The sequence below is a fragment of the Canis aureus genome, chromosome 9 (genome assembly GCF_053574225.1).
Source record: "Canis aureus isolate CA01 chromosome 9, VMU_Caureus_v.1.0, whole genome shotgun sequence".
In the NCBI taxonomy this organism is placed as follows: Eukaryota; Metazoa; Chordata; class Mammalia; order Carnivora; family Canidae; genus Canis; species Canis aureus.
Window position 1 is genome coordinate 41,715,156 of NC_135619.1, and position 14,980 is coordinate 41,730,135.

At 38.7% G+C, this 14,980-nt stretch overlaps 1 protein-coding gene and 1 pseudogene across 1 annotated transcript in view; one reads left to right on the forward strand and one right to left on the reverse strand.

The window, feature by feature from the left end:
* The window catches only part of SYNE2 (spectrin repeat containing nuclear envelope protein 2), a 320,213-nt gene that overhangs the window by 35,689 nt on the left and 269,544 nt on the right, over positions 1–14,980 (forward strand). The window lies entirely within an intron of this gene.
* Positions 14,259–14,572, reverse strand: LOC144319930 (ubiquitin-like protein 5 pseudogene; annotated as a pseudogene).

Sequence of the window (14,980 nt, forward strand, 5' to 3'; positions counted from 1 at the left end):
TAAGCAGTAAGCAAGACATAGTCCCTTCTCTGGCCTCATTGTCTAGAATCTGCAGGAGATGCAGGGTTGAGGGAACCACTCCGAAGGGACAGGTGGGCTCCCCGGTAGATCCTTCAAAGGGCAGGGTTTCTCCAGTTAGTTGGCATTTCAAATTGACATTCAGGACCCACAACCTCTAAATCAATGCCAGGATGTTTGCAGTATACTTCAGCATGAGATGCCAGAAGGGGGCTAAACAAGAACTAAATGATGGGGGTCTAGTAAGGCTGAGGTTATTTCTAGAGTGGGGACCAGAGAGAAGTGATGTATTAGTGACACAGCTCCTTCTTTGGGGAGGGGGAGGAAAGCCAACTCACCTGAAGCTAATTTACTGAATGGCAAATGAACCTAAGGACTTGTTGCTTTTCACTAGGAAAGTTTAAGTAATTCTTACAAGATGCAATGATTTTAACAGCTTTTTGAGGATGTGTGTGGTCTTTAAGGTCATATTAGTATGCTGGCATTTTATGGAGTCTTCAGTCTGTGTTTGCCTTGTAATGAGAGGGGACTGGGGCTGAGAGATGAGAACACCCTGCAGAGCCTGGACTGCTGATCTAGAAGAGAGAGAGAGGGTGGAGGGACAGTGAATGGGCACTTAGCAGAGAGGCAGAGTAAGAATATATTCATGACAAGTACACTCATCAAAAATATGTATTCTTGAGGGCCAAGAATTCTCAGGAAAATATTTTTCTTTTGAATAATAATAAGCCAATTTATTATGCCCCTCAGTACCTTTTTTTCCCTTTCCCTCACTGTTCCACACCCCACTGGAAGTATTGTGAATCCCTTGCTTCTAGTCGAGAATTTCCATCGGTTCGGGGGCTCCTGGGCATTGAAGCTACAGGTGATGTGAACTTCGTATAGCTTAGAACTGGAATACAGATGTCTTCAAGTGACTTGGCATTGAGAACTATTTTTTAAAAATCTCATTTACTGAAAGCACGTACAGTTTCATTTTCCACAGCGGATTTTTCTTTTTCACCGATAAGGAAAAGTTTGCATTTGTACCTCATTTTGTAACTTTCAACATGCTATCTCTTGTCCACATAGAAAGTCTGAGTTAATTTAACTCACTTGATCGTACCCTCTAGTGTCCCAGGGACAGTTGGAAGTAACCTGTAGAAAGATGTAGAATTAAACAGAACTAAAAATAAATAAATAAATAAATAAATAAATAAATAAATAAATAAATAATAGAGGAGGACCTTGCGGTGAAGGAAAAATAAGGGGAGTTGAATAAAGCCAGTGGGAAAACAACTTGTTTCCATAAAGTCATTTGTAATTGCTAGAGCTGGGCTATACCAGCCAAAACAGAGAGGGAAACTTTGTTTATAAAAATAACATGGTCATTAGATGAAAAGAATAAGTGCCCAGGATCACAGTTTTTCTTGGTCCTGGGACCTGAGAGAATGTTCCACATCGTGTTCTCGTAAAAGAACACCGTGTGTCTTGCGCACGGTACTAACTTGTGTGTGAGAAGTGCAATAGTGGGTTCCTCCTGACTGCTCCCTATAATATCCGGCTCCGTAAGGCTTACGGGATTGTACCAGAATACGTTATAATAGTTCTCTGAGGACATATAACAATGTAGTTCAGGTTCACAGTTCTCTGAGGCTGGACAGGATCCAAAGGCAACATCCAGGAATGGGTGGACTCTTGGCCTTTTGGGCATTCCTCCGTGACTGTTATTTCTTGTAACCCACTGTTTTTAAATGTGTAGCTGAGAACTCGGGTTAGATTCTTTGGCAAGAACCCGAGAGGCTCTGAGTTGGCTCAGACAAAATCATTATCCTCATTTCACAGATGAAGAAATGGGACCTGGGAGAAGCTGATGATTAGCCAAGGCTGTGTGGTCAGTGGCAGAGCCGGGACCAAAGCCAGATTCTTCTGACTCTAAATCGAGGGCTCTTTCAAGCATTTCATCTCTCTTGTCTAGTTTAAGTAGAATTCTATTAGAATTTTGAAATGTTAAGAACGAATATTTTAAACAACCATAATATACTTCCTACTTAGATGTTAAATTTTTGGCTAAAAGAAGACATTAGCTGCAGAGCTGAAGTTCTGACCTGCCCCCCTGACCCCCAACTTCCTTTGTCCTCACTCTGCAGTTAGTGGGTAGCATTCCTGACTCTGTTTCTGTTTTTTTCATCATGTATATGTGTGTGTGTTCAAAATTCATATAAGGTATATAAATGACTTCATAGTATCCCAGTCCTTTTGCACTTGCTTCCCTCCCCACCCCCATTATCGTTTTGATATATAACCTTGCTGATACTGGTCGGGTGTTCATTTTAGCTGTGGCATAGTCTTCCTTGCATGAATCAACGACAGTTTATACATTCTTCTACTGATGGGATTCAATTATTTCCACTTTTTTTCTGTTATCAATGATTCCACCACGAACATTCTTGAATACGTCTCTTTGTGTACAATTTTTTTTAAGATTTTATTTTTAAGTAATCTCTACATACAATGTGGGGATCGAACTCACAACTCCAAGGTTAAGAGTCTCAGACTTCACCAACTGAGCCAGCAAGTGCCTTTCTGTGCAATTTTAGAGCATTTTTTTTAGTTGGCAGAAATTTCAGCCACCAATAGTTGCTGCTCCTACTTGAGCAGCGGTCAGATGCTGAGTCCTCCTGGGAAAACCTTGCATCCCCCCAAATGCTGTTTGGGTCCATTTCAGCCATTGCTCTTCCAGGCTCAGTGAGCCTTTCTTGCCCTCCAGCTCCTTGTACGTCTCTAGTTGGTTTGTTCTGGTTCTTGATTGTGGCCTGTTCTAAGCACCCTACCCCACCCTTGCTCCTGCTGCTTCCCAGAGGTGACTTCGCTTCTTATTTTCCTGAGAAGAATGAGGTCATCTGATGAGAGCTTCCTAAATCCCTCTCTCCCAAATTTCTCAGCATTTCCACCTATAAGGATGGTGAACATGTCTTTGTAAACCGTAAATTCTTTATGGAACAAATGGAGGTATAATTTTTTTTTTAATTTTTTATTTATTTATGATAGTCACACAGAGAGAGAGAGAGAGAGGCAGAGACACAGGCAGAGGGAGAAGCAGGCTCCATGCACTGGGAGCCCGACGTGGGATTCGATCCCGGGTCTCCAGGATCGCGCCCTGGGCCAAAGGCAGGCACCAAACCGCTGCGCCACCCAGGGATCCCTAATTTTTTTTTTTTAACTTCTCAAACCTAAAAGGGACTTTTGTCTTACCAGGTGCTGCACCATCTTCAGAATCACTAATTCAGATACCTTCTGACCATAGCGTCCACTCTTCTGGCTTAACTGCAAAAGCGCCCTCACTGTCATGGTTCTTCAGCTGCACAGAGATGTGGGTCTGGATGTTTCTTCATTCTGCCTGTTGGCCCCTTCCTGTCTGCATATCCTCTCTTTCCATGTCCTGCTCCTGCCAGCTCCCACCTTAGACCTCCCCTTTAGAGCCCTGCTCTTTCCTGCACTGACCTGCCTGGTGTCATCTGGGAACTTTCCTTTTCTCCTGTGTTTGAGATCTACTATTTGTTTTTCTCATTTTTAGTTTTCTATTTTGTGGGAATACTTTCTTTCCTCTTTCTTGTTTTACTTTCTTATTTTGCTGGAGCAAGTCTTCCAGTAGCTAAGAGTGAGTGCCTAGGACATGAATTTTTTGGAGCCTTGCATATCAGGAAAGGACTTTTCTATGTCCTGACACTTGATTAATACTTCCACTGGATAGAGATTACAGGTTGAAAATAATCTGATTTTTAAAAATTGTGGTACAATAATACATATGACATAAAATTCCTTTTTAACCATTTTTAAGTGTATAGCTCAATGGTATTAAGTACATTGACCTAGTTGTGTAATTGTCACCACCATCCATCTCCAGATCTCTATTTCTTGCAAAACTGAAATTCTATACCCATTAAATAATTAAAAGTTAATTGAAAATTAATTAAAACAATTAATTCCTCATTCCTCTTACCCCACACCACCTGGCAACCACCATTCTACTTTCTGTGTCTGAATTTGACTACTCTCGGTACCTCATATAAGTGGAATCATACAGTATTTGTCTTTTGTGACTGGCTTATTTCACTTAGCATAGTGTCCTTCTGTTGTGGCCACATTGTAGCATATGTCAGAATTTCCTTCTTACTTAAGGCTGAGTAATATTCCATTGTGTGCACATGCCACATTTTGTTTATCCATTCATCCATAGATGAACACTTGGACTGCTTTAACCTTTGGCTACTGTGGATAATGCTGCTATGAATATGAGTGCATAAATATCTCTTTAAAACTCTGCTTTGTTTTTTTGTGCATAAACCCAAAAGTGGAATTTCTGGGTCTAATTTATTTTTTATTTTTAAAAGGAAACTCCACACTGTTTTCCATAGTGGCTGCCCCATTTTGCATTCCTACAAACAGAACATAAATGTTCTAATTTCTCCACATCCTTAACAACACTTACTGTATTCTGTTTTTTTTTTTTTTTTTTTTTTAATTTTTTCTTTATTTATGATGGTCACACAGAGAGAGAGAGAGGCAGAGACACAGGCAGAGGGAGAAGCAGGCTCCATGCACCGGGAGCCCGATATGGGATTCGATCCCGGGTCTCCAGGATCGCGCCCTGGGCCAAAGGCAGGCGCCAAACCGCTGCGCCACCCAGGGTTCCCTTTTTTTTCATTTTAAATAGTAGTCATCCTAATGCACTTGAGGTGATATCTCATTGTGGTTTTGATTTACATTTTCCTTACGATTAACGATGTTGACCTCAAGTCCCTTGCCCATTTATTTTTTCTTTGCCTATTTTTGATTGGGTTTTTTTGTTTTTGAGGTATGGGAGTTCTTTATATTCTGAATATTAATTTCTTACCAGGTATATGATTTGCAAATATTTTCTCCCATTCTATGAGCTGCCTTTTTACTCTGTTGATAGTATCCTTTGATGCACAGATTAATTTGTTTATTTTTAAAGACTTATTTATTTGAGGGAGAGAGAGAGGGGTCAGGGGCAGAGAGAGAGAGTGAATCTCAAGCAGACTTCCCACTGAGGGCAGAGCCTGAGTTGGGGCTCCATCTCAAGACCCTGAGATCATGACGTGAGCCAAAATTAAGAGTTGAACATTTAACCCACTGAGCCAACCAGGTGCCCTAATGCTCAGAAATTTTTAGTCTTAATGTAGTCTATTTTTTTTTTTTAATTTTTATTTATTTATGATAGTCACACAGAGAGAGAGAGAGAGAGGCAGAGACACAGACAGAGGGAGAAGCAGGCTCCATGCTCCGGGAGCCCGATGTGGGATTTGATCCCGGGTCCCCAGGATCGCGCCCTGGGCCAAAGGCAGGCGCTAAACCGCTGCGCCACCCAGGGATCCCTGTAGTCTATTTTTTTTTGCCTGTGCTTTTGGAATCATGAAAGAAATCATTTCCAAATCCAGTGTCATGAAGCTTTTGCTCTGTGTTTTTTTTCTAAGAGTTGTATAGTTTTAGCTTTTAGGTTTTAGATTTTATGTTTAGGTTTTCTCAGAACTTTTAATGTATTCCTCTCTGTCCATTGTCCAGTGTTGTTATATAAAAAGTCTGATGTTGTTCTGATTCTTGTTTCTTGATGTGTGGTCTATATTTTTTTTTCTCTCTGGGAGATTCTTTATCCCAGCTATTCTGAAATTTTGCAATAACGTAATTTGCTGAGAGCCTTTTAAAAAATATTTTTGGGGACACTTATGCTCTTATAAGATGGAAATACTTGTCCTTCAGTTCTGGAAAGTCTTGTATTACTTCTTTGATTATTTCTTTCTCTGTGTTCTCACTTGGATGTTAGACCCACTGGATTTGTCCTTTATGTTTTATGTATATTTTAAAATTTTTTCTCTTTTTTGTTTGTGGAAGATGTCCTTGTTTTATGTTCTCTTTCATTGATCTTTTAAAATAGAATATAATTTTTTATTTTTTTATCATAATACCCTGTTCCTGTCTTACTGCCTTGCCCAGGTCCATCTTCTTGGTCCTGACTTGGTGTTCTTGGCTTAATTTCCATTGGGCTTGAAGCACTTACTTTGGAAAAAAAAAAAAAAGAAAGGAATGTGCCCAAGTTACCTGAATTCCAAATAGAATAGAAATCTGGCCTTTGGAACTGAAGCCGTGGTGTCTGATGTACAGCTGAAATTTCTTTATTTTTTACAGCTGAAATTTCAAAACTGAATTCCTACATTGTCTCCAAACTTGTTCCACCTGCATCCTTCTCTGCCTCAATTTATGGCTTCTCCATCCTTCCTGATGCTTAAGCCAAAAGTTTTGGTCATTTTTTATTTTTCTCTTTCTCTCACACTTGACCTCAAATCCATTAGAAAATCTTGTTGGTGCCATCTTCAAAATATGTTTAGAATCTCACCACTGATCACTACTACTCCTGAGGTCCCAGCTAGCATCTGGATTTCTGTAATAGCATTTTCTCCTAACATTTTATTATGGAAATTCTCAATATACAACCAAGTTGAATTTTGTCCACATACTCATATTTCAGCCCTAGGTTCCACCCTTAACATTTTACCACCTTTACTTCCTCTTTATTATCATCCACCCATCCCTCTGTCCATCCATTCTGTAATAACCTTTTAACTTCGTTCCTTGTCCCATGTTTTATTCCCAATACATCAAGCTAGGTGATAATTTTGAAACCTAAGTCAAATCATGTCTCCCTTCTGGTCAAAACTCTGAAAGCGCTACCCATTTCACTACTACTAACTCTGTAGTTGCTATGATCCCAAAAGGGAAGATTGTCTTGGTAACTTACAGATTCCAGTGGAATTGTGAATTCATATTGAGCTTCTGTGCATTTGCATCACTGAGAGTGAAATTGACTTTTGTCTTTGGAGGAAATGAAAGAAACTCTACTGCTATTCAAGAGGGCTGTGATTAAAATCTTTAAACATTTGTTCCTGCCAAGGTAGTTTTCTTATATTTTGGTCTTCATTTCAGCATGTGTGTGGGTATAGATAGATGTTTGTAAACAAGACTAAGTCTGATCTCCAAAGGGCTTTCCAAAGTAATTCTGTCTAATAGAATATGACTTTTACATGGACTTTTTCTTTTCTTTTCTTTTTTTTTTTTTTAAGGAAATAGAAGTTTGTTGAGTACACTGCAAGGGAGTAGCAGGCAGGACAGCAGAGGAGAGATTACTGCTTGGGTATTATTAAAAATCCAGTGAGTAAAGAAAAAGCTAGTGATGTATCTTTCGTTGTATGTACATTGTCACGTGAGGGTGTAAAATGGAAGAAATGCTGATTATATTTGTAACTGATACTGTGAAGCCTTTTATGAGTTTTAAAATTAATTTTATGGTGTCTTTTAAAAAAAAAGTCAATTATGATCAATTTCAGTTTTTATTTCTCCCTGAAGTTTTCTTTTCTTTCCTACATTTGCCTCTAGATTCCTCTTTTTGTTTTGATCCCTCCTTTCATTCTTGGGGGCTTACCTTCAGTGACTGCTAATATTTGGCTGTCTGTTCATACTTAAGAGTGGGGAATGAAGAAGTCAATTAATGGAATTTCACAATAAGGTGATTTGGCAGAGAACTGACCTTTCCATATAGGAACCCCAAATATCAGGATCTGGTAGTCCTCTCTAGGGGCTTTTACTTTCTCCAGGAGAGAATCCTCTGGAATCCCACCTATGGGTAGAGCTGGATATCTAGTGAGTAGGTCTCGCTGCTGATGCTTTTGGAAGAAGAGGGTGGATGAGGGCTAAGAGTCTTACTGTTGCTGTGGAGACTTGCCTAAAATCTTGCTATCAGCCCTTATCACCAACATACTGTTTTGTTTATTTTTGTGTCTTTGTGTCATCCTCAACTCCTGCTATATCTTCTGCCCCATGTTCTACTCCTTTTAGGGATTCTTCAAGGATAGGGATAGGGAAGCTGGAGTTAATAGGAAAGCCAGGAATTTTTGGTAGCAATTTAGGGACAAAATAATGAGGTCACGGGCAGAGGTGATGACTAAAGAAATGAAGAAATACATATGGAAAAGAAGCAACCCAAACCGTTATCAATACTTAAAACTTAAAGACATATCCAGGGCTTTGGGGAGATTGGTGACCTGGTGGTAACAAAGGCAGGAAACTTTTGCTGGAAGAATCATGATCTTTAGAAAATTTCAGTGTGTGATAGAAGGGCAGAATTCCAAGGTTAAAAATGTACCAATGTGGGGATCCCTGGGATCCCTCAGCGGTTTGGAGCCTGCCTTTGGTCCAGGGCGTGATCCTGGAGTCCCAGGATCAGGTCCCGCGTTGGGCTCCCTGTGTGGAGCCTGCTTCTTCCTCTGCCTCTCTCTCTCTCTCTCTCTCTGTCTCTCATGAATAAATAAATAAAATTCTTTAAAAATTGTACCAATGGAAATTAAAAATAATTACTTCCCAAATGCAGGCTTTCTAGGTCTGTGCTAATTTAGCACATCAGCGTTCATAATTTGGGAAGTTTTCATCCTTAAGTTCTTTTACTCTTCATTTTAGTATTGTGACAAGGTTTTAATTTTTACTGATGGTTAAAAAGGGAGAGAATCTTGATAAATTCATTTCACAAATTATAATAAATACCATTTATATACTGTCGTGCATCTACTGTAGTAAGCACTCAATAAATGTTAGGTGTTTTTAAGTTTCATGTCTTTTTTTTTATTGAATTCCACCAGCCACTCTGTAGTATACATACTATCATTCCCATTCTCTAGCAGTGGCCACTGCTGTTCTGAGCATTTAGGACTTGGTCAAGGCCAACACAGGGCTCTTTTACGGAAGTGGCTACATTCACCCAGAACGTTATTATCATGGAGAGGGTGGTTTAGCAGCACAGTTGGTATTGGCTGGTGAATGGCACTGCTTTGTTGTGAGCTAACAAGTGCAGTAGTCTTATATCCAGAGAACTGCTACATATTTTTTTTCCAAAAGTGTAGTGAATGGTTAAAATTGATTGTTCCGGCATTTTGTGGCTGTCCTTAGAAAAATAAAGTGCCTGAAAAGAAATAGTGGAGTAGAGTGGAGCTTAAAAGTTATCTGGTCTGATTTTTCCAAAGACATCCAGATGGCCAAGAGACACATAAAAAGATGCTCAACATCACTCTTCATCAGGGAAATACAAATCAAAACCACAATGAGACATCACCTTTTACCTAGTCAGAATGGCTATAATAAAACAACAATAACAACAACAACAACAACAACAAGAAATAACAAATATTGGTGAAGATGTGGAGAAAAAGGAATCCTCATACACTGTTGGTATGAATGTAAACTGGTGCAGCCACTGTGAAAAACAGTCTGGAGGTTCCTTAAAACATTAAAAATAGAAGTACCATTTGATTCAATAATTCCACTACTGGGTATTTACCCAGAGAAGACAAAAACACGAATTCAAAAAAATACATGCACTTCTATGTTTATTGCAGCATTATTTACAATAGCCAAGATATGGAAGCAACCCAAGTGTCCATCAATAGATGAATGGATAAAGATGATGTGGTGTATGTATACAATGGAATGTTATACACTGATTAAAAAAAGATGAAATCTTGCAATGTGAGACAACATGGACGGACCTATAGGATATTATGCTAGGTGAAATAAGTCAGACAGAGAAAGACAAATACTGTATTTCACTAGGTGGAATCTAAATAAACAAACAAAAAGCAGAAACAGACCCATAAATACAGAAAACAAACTGATGGTTGCCTGAGGGGAAAGATGTAGGAGAAGGCACAAAATGATAAAGGGCAATGGAGATACAGGCTTCCGGCTTTGGAAAGAATAAGTCATGGGGATAAAAGGTACAGCAGAGGGAATATAGTCAATAGTGTTATAATAAGTTGTATAGTGAAGGGGCAGCTACACTTGTGGTGAGCACTGTGTTGTACATCTGAAGTTAATGTACCCTGGTGTGTCAACTGTACATCAATCAAAAAAGTCACCCAATCTGCGAATTTGTACCAAGAGCTTCTGGTCCAGGGATGATGAAAGGACAGGTGATAACAGAATTAGGAAAAGTTGATAGGAGAAAAGGTGAAGAAACTTACTGCATATGTGCCACCAACTATCTTATGTGAGCTTGTAAGCAGATAAAAGCTAATGACTGTCAGTTGCTAGGAATAGCTCTATAACTCAACCAACAAAGGGACATCCTTCAGAATTGCTAGGTGGATCATAAATAATATGGTGCAGATAAAGACTAGGAAAAAGTGATGGGAAAAAGTGATGACCTTTAAAGCACTAAAGAATTACCTGAGTGTACCCACATTGTCTTGTCTGATCAGCCTCTGAACATGAGACAGATGTCCCTTTCCTCTTGCTGACACTGAGTTTTTCCAGTGTTCAGAAATAAGAGAACTGTTAAGCTACAAAAAAGAATGTTAGGAATCTTTTCTGGAAATTTCTGAAAAAGAAACGTTTTCTAATATTTAATTTATGTCAAGTGTATTTTCCTCATTATGAAGATCTACATGTTCCATAGCACATCGATTAGAGAACTGATCCTGAACTAAGTAATACCTTGTTCTTTATTTTGTCATCATTTGATTAAAATAAAAGCACAAATGTTTCTCTTATTACAGCAGAAATATGCATTCACCATTTGAAATTTTAAAAATGTAAATAAGCAAAAGGAAGGAAATAAAAATCACCCATAATTCTGTTCACGAGAGATAATCTCTATTCAAATTTAATTTTTGAGTTGAAAAAATTCGAATTATAATAATCCAAAGTAAATGCCAAAGTTTCTTTCAAAAATGGAAATTCTTGTGTTTGAGGTTTTAGAGACACCAAAAGGATATTAAGATGTATTGCCTAAGCAAACCGCAGCGACTTCAAAATTGCTATGCCATTTATAAAAGTGTGCCTATTAATTTATATGAATTTTATTTTATTTTTATATTTTAAAAAATATTGTATCCATTTATTCATGAGAGACACACAGAGAGAGAGAGGCAGAGACACAGGCAGAGGGAGAAGCAGGCTCCATGCAGGGAGCCTGACGTGGGACTCGATCCCGGGTCTCCAGGATCAGGCCCTGGGCCAAAGGCAGCGCTAAACCACTGAGCCACCGGGGCTGCCCAATTTATATGAATTTTAAAAGCACAATTCCACACCATTCCACTTGATTTTAGAATCTTTAAATGCCACTATGTTAATTCTTTAATGAGTTCTTGGTTATGGGCCTGCAGATGGTCCGTTATTTTCATTCTCATACCTGGATTTGTCACATAATTGTGTGTAACTTTTATTTGAAAAGGAAAAATCAAGCTATGAGGAACCCCCGGAAGGGCTCTTCCCTGCCAAATCTATTTGCACAGGGAAGCTGGAACATAAATGAGATGATGGCCTTGGGGTTTTTTTTCTGATAGACCCTCGTGACTCCTGTGAGCCTGTGGCCACGCCCTTGTTCCTCTTTCTACCTTCCTTTTTCATAATCTTTCTAGCTTCGTAATTCAGATCCTGAGAAATCTCTCAAAGGTTTTCTTTTCTACTTTGTTCCAGTTTTTCATGGGCCCTGTTTAACAAATAACTTCCACCCTGGAGATATCAAAAGTTTCTCACCAAAAACAGTTGTGTTGGAAATGTCATCATAAATTATCTTTAGTCAGGTCCTTATGACCTCTGTAGCACAGTCTGAGAAATAATTGTACTAAGACAGTATTTGGGTTAATCATCTAACACTTTGAACTGATTCAGTCTTTAAAGTTTAATTTTACTTTTTTTTTTTTTTTAAAGATTTTATTCATTTATTCATGAGAGATAACAGAGAGAGAGAGGCAGAGACACAGGCAGAGGGAGAAGCAGGCTCCATGCAGGGAGCCTGGCGTGGGACTCGATCCCTGGTCTTCAGGATCACGCCCTGAGCCAAAGGCGGCGCTAAACCGCTGAGCCACTGGGCTGCCCTAATTTTACTTTTGATGGACATATTTTAGAAGCTCTAAGAAATTCTTCAGTAAATAAAAAATTATTATATTTTATTGACTTGATTGCTAATAAGTTTTCCCCATTAAAAACAGAAACCTTAGGGCACCTGGGTGGTTCAGTGGTTGAGCGTCTGTCTGCCTTTGGCTCAGGTGGTGATCCTGGAGTCCCAGATCCAGTCATGCATCAGCTTCCCACGGGGAGCCTGCTTCTCCCTCTGCTATGTCTCTGTTTCTCTCTGTGTGTCTCTTATGAGTAAATAAATAAAATCTTAAAAAAAATAAAAAAACAATAACAAAAAACACCCAGAAACCTCTCGAGCAGATACAGTTAGTTAACCCATGAACAATGTGAGAGTGAGGGGCGCTGACCCTCCTCCCCACCCACACAGTTGCAAATCCACGTATAACTTTTGACTCTCCTCAAACTTAACTACTGATAGCCTACTGTGGAAGCCTTGCTGACAACAAGATAAAGATAACAATCGATTAACACATATTTTGTGTGCATGTATATATATATATAATACATAATATACATATAATATATATATTACTTACTGTATTCTTACTATCAATAAGCTAGAGAAAAGAAAATGTCAAGAAAATCATAAGAGAAAATGTATTTTCACTACTGTAAAATATCTTTGTACAAGTGGACCTGTGCAGTTCGAGCCCATGTTCAAGGGTCAACTATAGTTATTTTAAGGTCTAGACTTCTTTTCACTAATACATTCTTTTTCTTCAACTTTAATATACAATGTAGTGGATTTCACCTACCCTTCTAGAGCAGGAATATTTGATTTTCTGATTATCACTTTGTTCTCTATTGTTCTGTTTTTATTTTAAATTCTTTCTTTTACATTTAATACCTTATATTTGATTAATAGTGCATGGTGATGAGTGATTCTCAGAGACATTCTTATTAAATTCAAGGTATTTGAATAATGCGAATGGGATCATTTGGAGTGAAATGCTGTTTTATAGTTAGTGTACTCCTGACAGTCACATCTCTCTCCAGCTTCAGGTGTGGGACATGCCTTCTTCTTTGCTTCCACAGCACTTTCTACATACATTTCTTAGAGGATTTCACTCGGTATTATGTTCATTTGTCATTCTCAGAAGGTTGAATTCCTTGGAGCACTTGGGTGGCTCTGTTGGGCTACCACGTCTTGATTTCAGCCGGGTTCGTGATCTCAGGGTTGTGAGAATAAGCCCCGTGTTGGGCTCTGCCCTAAGCATGGAGCCTGCTGCAGATTCTCTTTCCCTTTGCACATCCCCACTCCTGGCCCTGCTCATGTACGTGTTCTCCCTCTCTCTCTTAAAAAAAAAAAAAAAAGGAAAAAAAAAAGGAAAAAAAAATTGAATGCTTTGAGAGCAGGAGCTAGGATGTTTAACTACTTGTTGAATAAATGAATGAAAGAAAGAATAAATAAAACATGGCAATTTTAGCTAGCTCTATGAGGTACCAACATATATTGGTTAGGAGCATAGACTCTGAAGCCAAAGCCACCTGTCTTCAAATCTTAGTTCCATCATTTATTAGCTATATGTCCGTAGACAACTGTATGTGACATTTCGTTTTGGTCTTTCAAATATGAGGATAATTAGAGTACCCAATTCGTATAGTTGTTTTAAAGATTAATTGAGGTTATATATGCAAAGTGCTCAGAACGGTGCCTTTATATAGTAAATGCTATACAAGTGTTTGCTACTATTGCTCTTATACCCCCTTTAAGAAAATAGTCCTGGCATGGAATAGTGGATGCCTTTAGGAAATTCATTCTGGAATTCAGTTTTTCTCCCATCATCATGAAGAAGTACTTTGTCTTCACTTTGGGTTCAGGAGTCCTTGAGTATGGCAAGAGGTAGTAGAGATCCTCAATACATTAAAAGCTGAAAACATTTGTACCTTTATCAAGCATCAAGCTGCACAGGCTCACTTGAACTAACAAACAGCTTTTCATTTTGGTTAGAAGCCTATCAACTCAGTATAGTAACACTGTTAAGGCAGGCAGGCTCTGCTTCATCTTAATTCCAAGGGTAAAACAAATTAATTATTAATTAACAAACATAGTTTATTTTGGTAAAATCTTTAACAACAGCAGTCTGTGGGAGAGATAATAAAGGGGTTTTGGATGATAAACAGAGTGGGGAAAACAGAATTTTGAAAGACTTTTGTTTGGCAACTTCTAAGATTTTATTAACTTGAATTTTTAAAAGTAAGCATCCATACCAGTGTGGGGGCGAGGATGGGAGAAGAGGGCAGGGCAGGGCAGGACAGGGGTTAAGAATTCTCCTCTACTGGTAATAAAGCTCCAGATCCATCCCATCCTGGAGTTCATAGTCCCCCTAAAGGCATGTTGTCTTGAAAAATCATGTGCCACTTCTTCAGGACGATATTTTTCCAACAGGTGCCATTTTGGGGCTGCAATCAAGCTCTTAAGATCTCCCATGATTTCATCAGTGTTTTACTTAATGAGGACCTTCTTCCCTAGCTTGTCATTACAAACAACCTTGATTATCCTGTTTGGAGCTGGAAATGCCTGGAATCCACCAATACCACAACCTTCTTGCTCAAGGACTGATGGATCTTTGAAGTCTGGCTCTAGCATTAAACTGTTGGATGATTTTTATTCTTTGGATAAAATGGTCTGATTGATTGTATCTAGCTGTTGGCCTCAGGTTTATTTATCGTTGTCTCCCTCCCACTACTTTATTATAATGAATTTCCAACATGCAGGAAAGGTAAACACTTTTACAGCGAATACCCAGAACACATTGAACATATAGATTTTACCACTAATGTTTTGCTGTATTTGTTTGATCAGGTGTCTGTACATCATTTTTCTATTCATTCCCTAATACATTTTATATTTTTGGTTAGGTTTATTTCGATAAGAAAGTCATCATCTATGTAGGAAAAGTCGAGTTTTTCAGCCCCCAGGGTACTATTACTGGTGTACACATGCAAGAAGTAATAAAAAATTAACTCTTACTGGAAGGATTCTTTAAGAGTCAAA